Genomic DNA, 10,000 nt, shown 5'->3' on the forward strand with positions numbered 1-10,000 from the left:
AATATAGACATTAGACATACACCATTTCAGAAGTTCACCCTAAATCCCCCTCCTCCCTCCTCCATAGACACTAAAGTACTCCCCTTTATAAACATATTTTCAAATTTCTCTAATTTTGCATTAAACATTACTTCCATCTGCTTTCTTAAACCTGCTTTAAAAATTACCCAGACATTTACCTTTTTCCCTTCAAAATGTTTCATGTTCCTTCTACAGTAAATTGCATACCTCACAAAACTCAAAACAATATTCAACAGGTACACATTCACACCCAAACATTTCCCCACCACTCCAAATAATATTAACCTATCCCAATCAAAACTTTCCAAAAACTCTCTTTTCCAGTGCCTCCACAACAAAAGTTTTACTTCATTGAAAAAATCTGTCAGACATGGACATTCAACAAATAAATGCAACAAAGACTCTGGCTTCATCATACACACATCACATTCCCGCTGTACATCCCTGTTTATCTGATGCAAAACAATATTTGTGTATATACGATTATGCCGTAACATAAAATCCATGTTCTCACAGTTCCGTTTATTCCCAAACAAAACCAAATTCTCCCACAGCAAAGAGACATCCAAATCAATAAACATTTTTCTCCACATCCTCTCACCTGCAGGCCTCACACACATAGGCTTCAACATACACTTGTACAATCTTTTCTGTGTTACTTTTGATAATAATTCTTTCCCCGATCCTTTACTCACATAGAGACTTGGCAGCACATACAAGTCCTCATATTCCCCCTCCCCGTTTATCACTTTTATCCACTCACCCGGAATACATAATTTTATTTTTTCATATATCTTTAATACTAATTTACTCTCCACTGTATCATCAAACTCCCACACAGTATCCAGAATTGCCTTCCCCCTTAAAAACCCAGGTATAACCTCGTAAAGAAAATCTTTTACCAAAATTAATCCAGCCTTCATAAACAATTTGTTGTACAGCACTTTCCCATCACTCTCTATTTTCTGATTTAGAAACACAGGCTGATTAAATATGTTGTCCTTATTTGTACATGTATACTCAATCTGGGGAAGAAATTCCCCCCATGCCATGAACACCTCCTTATAGAACTCAGGCAAATCCTCCAACATATCCTTCTTCCATGACATCAATAATCCATTTTCTTCACAACCCCCACTTCTGTACAAAAAATATTTAAAAAACCTTTTCCATCCATAATCTATCTCCCCATATAAGTATTTTTGCACAGTTTTTATTCTCATTGCTTTTCTCTTCACATCCAAATCCACCAATTTCAACCCGCCATCCTTTAAATCCGAGATAAGAGTTGCCCTTGCAATCCTAGTCCCCTTCCCCTCCCATAGGAAATCTGTAACCAAACCATTGAATTCTTTTAACACCCATTGTGGCATATCCAACGAACTTAAAACATAGATACATTTGGATGCTACCAATGAATTAATCACCACCACTTTCCCCCTTAAAAACAGTTTTCTTGCCTTCCAATAGGATAGAGTATGTTTTATTTTATTCAAAACCCCAGTCCATGTCACATCTCTCGTCCCTTCTTCATCCACCCCCAAAACCACCCCTAAAGTCTTTATATTACCTTCAGCCTTTTTGAAAGGGAATCCACAGTCCACCTTTTCATCTATCCCCACATACATTATTTCAGATTTTTCAACATTAAGTTTTGCCCCTGATGCCTTGCCATATACCTCAAAGCACTCCATTACATTCTTCACACTTTCAACATCTATCACAGTACATGTAGTATCATCCGCATATTGCTGTATAACACTCTCCCCCCCATCCGGTATCCGTATACCTCGAATTAATTTGTTTGCTTTAATCATTGCTGCAAGCGGCTCCACCGATAAACTATAAAGAGCAGCTGATAACGGACACCCCTGCCTAACAGATCTCTCCAGAGGAAAAGAATCTGTTAAAAGTCCATTACATTTTACTCTGCTCCTTGCAGATCCATACAGTAATCTAATCCAACCTATCATTCTTTCACCAAAACCAAATTTCCCAAGTGTACGCAATAAAAAGGAATGATCAACTCTATCAAAAGCCTTAAGCCTTAAGCCTTAGAACAGGGCTCCGGGCAGCCGAGCGGAAATGGAGGAAAACTCGCCTCCCTGCGGACCTGGCATCCTTTCACTCCCTCCTCTCTACATTTTCCTCTTCTGTCTCTGCTGCTAAAGCCACTTTCTACCACTCTAAATTCCAAGCATCTGCCTCTAACCCCAGGAAGCTCTTTGCCACCTTCTCCTCCCTCCTGAATCCTCCTCCCCCTCCCCCCCCCTCCTCCCTCTCTGCAGATGACTTCGTCAACCATTTTGAAAAGAAGGTCGACGACATCCGATCCTCGTTTGCTAAGTCAAACGACACCGCTGGTTCTGCTCACACTGCCCCACCCTGTGCTCTGACCTCTTTCTCCCCTCTCTCTCCAGATGAAATCTCGCGTCTTGTGACGGCCGGCCGCCCAACAACCTGCCCGCTTGACCCTATCCCCTCCTCTCTTCTCCAGACCATTTCCGGAGACCTTCTCCCTTACCTCACCTCGCTCATCAACTCATCCCTGACCGCTGGCTACGTCCCTTCCGTCTTCAAGAGAGCGAGAGTTGCACCCCTTCTGAAAAAACCTACACTCGATCCCTCCGATGTCAACAACTACAGACCAGTATCCCTTCTTTCTTTTCTCTCCAAAACTCTTGAACGTGCCGTCCTTGGCCAGCTCTCCCGCTATCTCTCTCAGAATGACCTTCTTGATCCAAATCAGTCAGGTTTCAAGACTAGTCATTCAACTGAGACTGCTCTTCTCTGTATCACGGAGGCGCTCCGCACTGCTAAAGCTAACTCTCTCTCCTCTGCTCTCATCCTTCTAGACCTATCGGCTGCCTTCGATACTGTGAACCATCAGATCCTCCTCTCCACCCTCTCCGAGTTGGGCATCTCCGGCGCGGCCCACGCTTGGATTGCGTCCTACCTGACAGGTCGCTCCTACCAGGTGGCGTGGCGAGAATCTGTCTCCTCACCACGTGCTCTCACCACTGGTGTCCCCCAGGGCTCTGTTCTAGGCCCTCTCCTATTCTCGCTATACACCAAGTCACTTGGCTCTGTCATAACCTCACATGGTCTCTCCTATCATTGCTATGCAGACGACACACAACTAATCTTCTCCTTTCCCCCTTCTGATGACCAGGTGGCGAATCGCATCTCTGCATGTCTGGCAGACATATCAGTGTGGATGACGGATCACCACCTCAAGCTGAACCTCGGCAAGACGGAGCTGCTCTTCCTCCCGGGGAAGGACTGCCCGTTCCATGATCTCGCCATCACGGTTGACAACTCCATTGTGTCCTCCTCCCAGAGCGCTAAGAACCTTGGCGTGATCCTGGACAACACCCTGTCGTTCTCAACCAACATCAAGGCGGTGGCCCGTTCCTGTAGGTTCATGCTCTACAACATCCGCAGAGTACGACCCTGCCTCACACAGGAAGCGGCGCAGGTCCTAATCCAGGCACTTGTCATCTCCCGTCTGGATTACTGCAACTCGCTGTTGGCTGGGCTCCCTGCCTGTGCCATTAAACCCCTACAACTCATCCAGAACGCCGCAGCCCGTCTGGTGTTCAACCTTCCCAAGTTCTCTCACGTCACCCCGCTCCTCCGCTCTCTCCACTGGCTTCCAGTTGAAGCTCGCATCCGCTACAAGACCATGGTGCTTGCCTACGGAGCTGTGAGGGGAACGGCACCTCAGTACCTCCAGGCTCTGATCAGGCCCTACACCCAAACAAGGGCACTGCGTTCATCCACCTCTGGCCTGCTCGCCTCCCTACCACTGAGGAAGTACAGTTCCCGCTCAGCCCAGTCAAAACTGTTCGCTGCTCTGGCCCCCCAATGGTGGAACAAACTCCCTCACGACGCCAGGACAGCGGAGTCAATCACCACCTTCCGGAGACACCTGAAACCCCACCTCTTTAAGGAATACCTAGGATAGGATAAAGTAATCCTTCTCACTCCCCCCCCCCCTTAAAAGATTTAGATGCACTATTGTAAAGTGGCCGTTCCACTGGATGTCATAAGGTGAATGCACCAATTTGTAAGTCGCTCTGGATAAGAGCGTCTGCTAAATGACTTAAATGTTAAATGTTAAATTTAGATCCAGACTCATCACAAAACCCCCTTCCTCCCCCATATGCTTTATCACATCCCTTATTGTTCCCACTGTGTCAGAAATATCCCTCCCTGGTACACTATATACTTGTGTCTCTGCTATTACTCCTCCTATAACATTTTTAACTCTATTAGCTAAGACCTTGGCTAAGATCTTATAATCACAATTTAAAAGTGTCAACGGTCGATAATTATCCAAATTTACACGACTCCCTTTATTTTTATACAATATGGTTAAAACTCCTGTGGCCAGCGAATCTGGCACCACTTGAGTCTTTTCAATATATTCATACAGTTTTCTTAAAATTGGAGCCAACAAATCTGCAAAAGATTTATAAAATTCTGCAGTTAGGCCATCAGACCCCGGACTCCTATTGCAATTAGCAGCAAATATGGCCTCCTTAATGTCCGTTAGACTCATATCTTCATCACACATGTTTTTTTCCCCTTCTGTTAACTTAGTATCCACATGATCAAGCACCTTATCCATACAGGAATCATTAACCTCTTCTTTTTTAAATAAACATTCATAATATCTCTCTACCGTATCCAGAATCCCCACCAAATCATTAACCTTTTCCCCCTTATCATTAATTAATTCCGTAATATAAGTCTTCTCTTGCCTTCTTTTTTCTAAATTCAAGAAAAATGAAGTACATCTTTCCCCCTCTATCGCATATTGCACTCTACTCCTTACAATCGCCGCATAACATTTCTTCTTCTCATATTCATCAAGTGCATCCTTAGCCAGTAAATAATCCTCCACCCCATGATCTTCATCATTTGCTATACACTCAAGTTCATATTGAACCTTCTGACGTAGTTCCCTCTCCTTCTTTTTCAAAAAAGAATTCCTCTTAACAGCATATTTTATAGTCAATTCCTTACATTTGATTTTCAGCTCCTCTCACCACAAGCCCATATTCTCCTCCATTAACTGCTGTCTTTTGGCCCTCCCAATACATTCTGATATCATATCAATATAGTTTTCCTCCTCTAGCAAGCTATTATTTAAACACCACAGCCCACCAGATTTAGTAGGTGTCTTTACTCCACAAGAAAATACCAACGCAGCATGATCACTTAAAGCATTAAAAACATATTCAGGATCATGTACTAAATGCTGTACATTCTTTCCCGTGAAACAGTAATCAATCCTACTTTGTTTCACCTTATTTAAAACTATTTGCCTTCTCGAAAAACCCCTCCTCCCAGGGTAACTTTCTCTCCATACATCATGTAAATCATAATCTCCCATAACTGACAACAGTTCCTTTCGTGATGTGTCAGAGCGGAATTGCACACTGCTCGTCGCATCTAACCGACTTAACCACACATTAAAATCCCCAACCAAAATTGTATTGTCATTACACAGAGACCGAATTGCCCTGAAAAAAACCTCCCTCTCCTTTTCTACATTTGGGGCATACACATTAATTATACGATAGTCTACAGAACCCACTGAAAAATCTAGAGCAAGAAGTCGACCTTCATAAGGCGTTCTCACTCTCTTTACATTTTCCACTACCCCCCTTTTAATCAGTATCACCACCCCACATGCACCTACTACCCCATGACTAACAAAACATAGATCTGTCCATACTCTACTCACAAAACCCATAGATACAGGAGACCATTTTGTCTCCTGTGCACATATAATATCTGCATCCGTCAATGCCAATAACATATTCAGCTTGTCAGCCCCACTCAACCCACGTGCATTTAAAGAAAATATCTTTATACCCGACATTAGTTAACACAAACATTTGCCATAGATTTCATCTCATTCCTTCTTCTGATATTTAAGCTTCTTACTGCACTTCTTATACTTTGTCGATATTCTCTTTTGACTTACTAAAGCCTTAATCACTCCATAATCTATCTCATCCCCTGATCCCATCAGACTGTTAGGAGAAGTTGGATCATTCCCTTCCCCCACAATAGACTTGACATTCTGAACAGTCCCTTCAGTTTTTACATCTTCCATTATAGGCTCTGTGCATGGGTCCTTGCCATACTCAGCTTTCTGAAAATCCATCTGAGCTCTTCCACATCTCGCATCTTCTCCCTCCACACCCTCCGATGAATCCAACCATTCTACCGCACTGTCCATACTGGATCCCAGCTCCGTCACCCCCATCTCTGCAGACTTGCTGGGATTTATCACCCCTTCATTCATCCCACTTATCCCCTCCATTTCATTCTCCTCTCCCATATCACTTTCTTCCACACACCCTTCCTCAGATACTGAGCCTCTCTCACTCATTATCTCAAGCTCTTCACCCCCCCTTTCACACACTTCCTCAGATACTGAGCCTCTCTCACTCATTATCTCAAGCTCTTCACCCCCCCTTTCACACCCTTCCTCAGATACTGAGCCTCTCTCACTCATTATCTCAAGCTCTTCACCCCCCCTTTCACACACTTCCTCAGATACTGAGCCTCTCTCACTCATTATCTCAAGCTCTTCACCCACCCTTTCACACACTTCCTCAGATACTGAGCCTCTCTCTTTCATTATCTCAATCTCTTCACCCACCCTTTCACCACATATACAGTTAAATGATTCACATTCCTCACATCTCCTTCTTCTCTCAGGACACTCCCTAACCCATAATGCCCCTCTCAGGACACTCCCTAACCCATAATGCCCCTCTCAGGACACTCCCTAACCCATAATGCCCCTCTCAGGACACTCCCTAACCCATAATGCCCCTCTCAGGACACTCCCTAACCCATAATGCCCCTCTCAGGACACTCCCTAACCCATAATGCCCCTCTCAGGACACTCCCTAACCCATAATGCCCCTCTCAGGACACTCCCTAACCCATAATGCCCCTCTCAGGACACTCCCTAACCCATAATGCCCCTCTCAGGACACTCCCTAACCCATAATGCCCCTCTCAGGACACTCCCTAACCCATAATGCCCCTCTCAGGACACTCCCTAACCCATAATGCCCCTCTCAGGACACTCCCTAACCCATAATGCCCCTCTCAGGACACTCCCTAACCCATAATGCCCCTCTCAGGACACTCCCTAACCCATAATGCCCCTCTCAGGACACTCCCTAACCCATAATGCCCCTCTCAGGACACTCCCTAACCCATAATGCCCCTCCCAGGACACTCCCTAACCCATAATGCCCCTCTCAGGACACTCCCTAACCCATGATGCCCCTCTCAGGACACTCCCTAACCCATAATGCCCCTCTCAGGACACTCCCTAACCCATAATGCCCCTCCCAGGACACTCCCTAACCCATAATGCCCCTCTCAGGACACTCCCTAACCCATAATGCCCCTCTCAGGACACTCCCTAACCCATAATGCCCCTCTCAGGACACTCCCTAACCCATAATGCCCCTGCTCCATACATTTGTAACACCTAAATTCAGGGCAATCACGTACTACATGACCAGGCTGAATACAAAGCCTACACACTTTCACCTGCCTGTCATGTATTACCCTGATATATTCAGCTCCCTCCAGAGTCTCAAATTTCGTTGAATATGGCAACGATTGGACATTGTTTGTAAATCGTACCTTACAGAAACGCGTACCGTCTGCAATTTCAGTTCCTGGCCACATTCTCCTCTTGATTGTAGACACTGCTGCAACTCCCCATCCATTCAATTTATTTATTATTTCCTCATCCGAGATATACGTCGGTAAATTCAAAAAGGACACCACCAGTTCATCATGTGATAAATCCTTAGCCATTACACATGAGTCTTTAATTTTAAATCCATCCATAAGTCTCTCCTTCCCTTTCGCATGACTCATTGTTATCTCATATTTATTCTTCGTCTTAAAACGACACCCCACCACCAAACCGCATACCTCCTTGATCCCCCGTAGAAGCTCCATCATCGTTATCTTGTCCTCCCCAATGATCTCCACCGCCACCGTTAAACTTCTTTCAAACACCCGGGGAACAGCCCGCTCCCCAGCCATCTTTTCTCCTGCCGCACCTCTGCCAGTCTTCATTTCACCCTTCAAATTCTTTTACATTTACATTTAAGTCATTTAGCAGACGCTCTTATCCAGAGCGACTTACAAATTGGTGCATTCACCTTATGATATCCAGTGGAACAACCACTTTACAATAGTGCATCTAACTCTTTTAAGGGGGGGGGGGTAGAAGGATTACTTTATCCTATCCTAGGTATTCCTTAAAGAGGTGGGGTTTCAGGTGTCTCCGGAAGGTGGTGATTGACTCCGCTGACCTGGCGTCGTGAGGGAGTTTGTTCCACCATTGGGGTGCCAGAGCAGCGAACAGTTTTGACTGGGCTGAGCGGGAACTGTACTTCCTCAGAGGTAGGGAGGCGAGCAGGCCAGAGGTGGATGAACGCAGTGCCCTTGTTTGGGTGTAGGGCCTGATCAGAGCCTGAAGGTACGGAGGTGCCGTTCCCCTCACAGCTCCGTAGGCAAGCACCATGGTCTTGTAGCGGATGCGAGCTTCAACTGGAAGCCAGTGGAGAGAGCGGAGGAGCGGGGTGACGTGAGAGAACTTGGGAAAGTTGAACACCAGACGGGCTGCGGCGTTCTGGATGAGTTGTAGGGGTTTAATGGCACAGGCAGGGAGCCCAGCCAACAGCGAGTTGCAGTAATCCAGACGGGAGATGACAAGTGCCTGGATTAGGACCTGCGCCGCTTCCTGCGTGAGGCAGGGTCGTACTCTGCGAATGTTCTTCGAAAATTCTTCCCAGTAGTCGAAACCATATCGTCCACTCTTCGGTCCAAATCAGAAACCAATCTCCTACTCATATCCATGCTTCTTTACAAGTCCGTTTGGTCTTTCAAACTTCCCTTAAGGAAATGAAAATACCTTTCCCCTAACAGCGCAAGCTGCTAGGGGAAAAAACCTTCACTAATAATTCCAACAAGAATTGTTTAACAAAAAATCACCAAACAAAAAGATATTTACTTCAAAACAGCCAAATTAATTTTTTTATTTTTTTTTCTCCCACTCAACAACCAACTCCCTCCAAACACTTCCTCAATCCCAAAAAGGGGCGTATTCAGCCTTATCCATTAGGCCACTGGGGCACTTGCTAAAAACTATCTGGATAGCAGAGAGTGGTTTCGATCTATCAACCTCTGGGTTACGGGGCCATCACGCTTCCGCTGCGCCTCTGTAATCAGTATGACCTATACAAACTGAAAGAAGCAGTCAAACAAAGAATCACAGAGGGCACAGAGACATGCCCATGAAATTATACTTTTTTTTACCCTGTTTGCACTTCATTTCTAAAAATAGAATAGGATAGCTTCAATGCATCAACCTCTGTGTTAAATGCCCAGCTCTCTTTTTCTATCCCAAATTGCCTTCATCCACCCCAGATGGGACTCGAACCCACAATCCCTGGCTTAGGAGGCCAGTGCCTTATCCATTAGGCAACTGGGGCACTTGCTAAAAACTATCTGGATAGCAGAGAGTGGTTTCGATCTATCAACCTCTGGGTTACGGGGCCATCACGCTTCCGCTGCGCCTCTGTAATCAGTATGACCTGTACGAACTGATAGAAGCAGTTAAAAAAAGAATCACGGAGGGCACAAAGACATGTCCATGAAATTACACTTTTTTTTACCCTGTTTGCACTTCATTTTTAAAAATAGAGTAGGATATCTGACAAAAGAAGTCAAAAAAAGCATCACAGAGGGCACAGAGACATGCCCATGGAATTATGCTTTTTATATTTGTTTTTGCACTTCATTGCTGAAAACAAACTGGACAGCAGAGGATGGTTTCGATCCATAAATCACTGGGTTAACTGCCCAGGATACTTCCACTTCATCACTCCGCTTTCAGGCACCCCCAAAAAATACTTGA

The 10,000-nt window shown here is 45.1% G+C and overlaps 1 non-coding gene across 1 annotated transcript; it reads right to left on the reverse strand.

The window, feature by feature from the left end:
* Nucleotides 1-9,502: 9,502 nt before the first annotated feature.
* trnar-ccu (transfer RNA arginine (anticodon CCU)) lies at nt 9,503-9,575 on the reverse strand. Its single transcript has one exon. It is a non-coding gene; the product is annotated as a tRNA-Arg (tRNA).
* Between the last annotated feature and the right edge of the window lie 425 nt (nt 9,576-10,000).

This window comes from Salvelinus alpinus, chromosome 11, assembly GCF_045679555.1.
Source record: "Salvelinus alpinus chromosome 11, SLU_Salpinus.1, whole genome shotgun sequence".
NCBI classification, from domain to species: Eukaryota; Metazoa; Chordata; class Actinopteri; order Salmoniformes; family Salmonidae; genus Salvelinus; species Salvelinus alpinus.